Here is a 3,066-nt window from a genome sequence, read left to right on the forward strand (position 1 = left end):
CATCTGCTCTCATTTTCCTTTTGAAAATTCATTTATACCCTAGTGGTTTGCTTCATTGAGGAAGATCCACTATCTCCCATGTATGATTTTGCAGTATGAAATCTATTTAACTTTTAATGGCCTCTTACCATTGAGGTCCTTTCTAGGAATTCACAGTCTCTTGATAATTTTGAGGTTCACTTTCTAGCATATAAGTCAGAAAATCAGGACCATATGATTTTTCTGTTATTTCTCGTTTGCTACGTCTAACCTCAGTCTTCTTTTCTAGTTCTTCATCATGACTATTTTCAGTCATAGTCTCATATGTTCATTTGAAGAAGCTTGCTTCCTCTTTGGACTTGTACGAAAATACATGTTCAAAGAATGAAACATTTCTTGATTCCAATATCGTATTTTTATGTATGTTTGGGATTTTAGAATCATATACAAGAAACTGATAAGCACTATTATTGTGTGCATAGCCAATGAAGATGCAATCTACCGTTTTTGGCCTATTCTTACCTTTTTTGGTGTTGGAACGACCACTTTGGCAAGACAGCCCCACACTCGTAAGTATTTATAGGAAGACTTGCTTCCTTTCCATAACTCATAAGGGGTCTTTTCCATTTTCTTTCGGGGTACCTTATTTAAAAAGTAATTTGCTGATAACATAGCTTCTCCCCACATGTTCTGAAGTGACACAGAACTTACTAGCATTGCATTCATCATTTTCTTTAAAGTACGATTTTTTCGTTCAGCAATACCATTTTGTTGAGGTGAATAAGGTGCGATGGTTTCATGTATGATTTCGTGTTGTGCACAGAATTTCGAGAATTTCGCACATGGTGCTTCATACTTACCACCTCGATCGCTTCTTAAAACCTTAATTTTCTTATTAAGTTGAGTTTCAACTTCACTCTTATAGAAAATAAATTTCTCTATAGTTTCATCTTTACTTTTTAGCAATCTTTGTAATGACTTAATCATTTAAGGGCTTAAGTCTCATTCCTTTCGATGATTTCTCAACTAACTCTCTATTTAACCCTTTGATAAGCTGATCCGCAATGTTATCTTTTTGACCTTGCATAGTCAACAGTGATCGCTTCAGTTGAGAGTAGTTGTCTTATGGTATTGTGTCTACGACGTATATGTCTAGACTTAGCATTGTACATGTTACTCTGTGCCCTTCCTATTGCTGATTGACTTTCACAATATATGCAAATTGTTGGCACAGGTTTTGACCATCTTGGAATATCCTCTAAGAAGTTGCGCAATCTTTCAACCTCTTTACCACATTTATCTAGAGCTATAAACTCAAATTCCATAATAGATCTGGCTATAACTGTTTGCTTAGAGGATTTCCACGATATGGCAATACCTCCCAATGTGAATGCAAATCTACTGGTGGACTTTGAGTCTTTTATATTAGATATCCAATTAGCATCACTGTATCCTTCAATAACTGCTAGATATCTGGTATAATATAGTCCATAGTCACGAATACATCTTAAGTCCCTTAGCACTCTTACTATTCCTTTCCAGTGATCAGCTCCTGGATTACTCATATATCTACTCAATTTACTGACTGTGTAGGCTATGTCTGGTCTTGTACAACTCGTCAAGTACTACTTCTAATAACTCTCGAGTATTCTACTTGAGAAATACTTTCACCTTTATTTTTAGATAAATGTTGACTTGTATCTATCTGTGTTCTAGCCAAACTAGTATCATCCTTATTGAACTTTTTCAAAATTTTGTCCACATAATGTGACTGACTTAGAATAAACCCATCGAATGTTCTTGAGATTTTTACTTCAAGTATAACATCAGCTAAACCCATATCTTTCATGTCAAACCTCGAATTTAACATAATTTTAGTGGATTCAATCAACTTATTGTCACTACCAACAATAAGCATGTCATCAACATAAAGACATAAAATGACAAAACCATCTTTAGCGTCTTTGATGTAAACACATTTGTTACACTCATTGATTTTAAATTCACTTTCTATCATGACATTATCAAATTTTTCATGTCATTGTTTGGGTGCTTGTTTCATGTCATATAGTGACTTCACCAACTTACAAAGTTTCTTTTCCTGCCCTAGTGACAAAAATCCCTCGGGTTATTTCATATTGATTTTTTCTTCGAAATCTCCATTTAGAAAGGCAGTTTTAACATCCATTTGATATACTTTAAGATTTCGCAAAGCGGCAATCGCAAGTATCAACCTAATAGATGTTATTCTCGTCACTGGAGAACACGTATCGAAGTAATCAGGGTCTTTCTTTTGTTTGTAACCTTTTATTACTAATCTGGTCTTGACTTTTCGATAGTTCCATCCGCTCTCATTTTCTTTTTGAAAATCCATTTATAAACTAGTGGTTTGCTTCCTGGAGGAAGATCCGTTAGCTCTCATGTATGATTTTGCAGTATGGAATCTATTTCACTTTTAATGGCATCCTTCTATTGAGGTCCTTCCGAGGAATTCACAGCCTCTTGATAACTTTGATGTTTACTTTCTAGCATATAGGTTAGAAAATCAGGACCATACGATTTTTCTGTCATTTCCCATTTGCTACATCTAACCTTAGTCTCCTCTTCTAGTTCTTCGTCATGACTATGTTCAGTCATACTCTCATATGTTCGTTTGAAGGAGCTTGCTTCCTCTTTGGACTTGTATGGAAATATATGTTCAAAGAATGAAGCATTTCTTAACTCCAATATCGTGTTTTTTTAAATGTCTGGGATTTTAGAATTATACATCATTTTCTTTAAAGTACGATTTTTTCGTTCAGCAATACCATTTTGTTGAGGTGAATAAGGTGCGATGGTTTCATGTATGATTTCGTGTTGTGCACAGAATTTCGAGAATTTCGCACATGGTGCTTCATACTTACCACCTCGATCGCTTCTTAAAACCTTAATTTTCTTATTAAGTTGAGTTTCAACTTCACTCTTATAGAAAATAAATTTCTCTATAGTTTCATCTTTACTTTTTAGCAAATACACATAATAGTATTTGGTGCTATCATCGACAAAAATAATGAAATACTTGTTGCCACCTCTTGTTTGTACAAGTTT

Source organism: Olea europaea, chromosome 10, assembly GCF_002742605.1.
Source record: "Olea europaea var. sylvestris chromosome 10, O_europaea_v1, whole genome shotgun sequence".
In the NCBI taxonomy this organism is placed as follows: Eukaryota; Viridiplantae; Streptophyta; class Magnoliopsida; order Lamiales; family Oleaceae; genus Olea; species Olea europaea.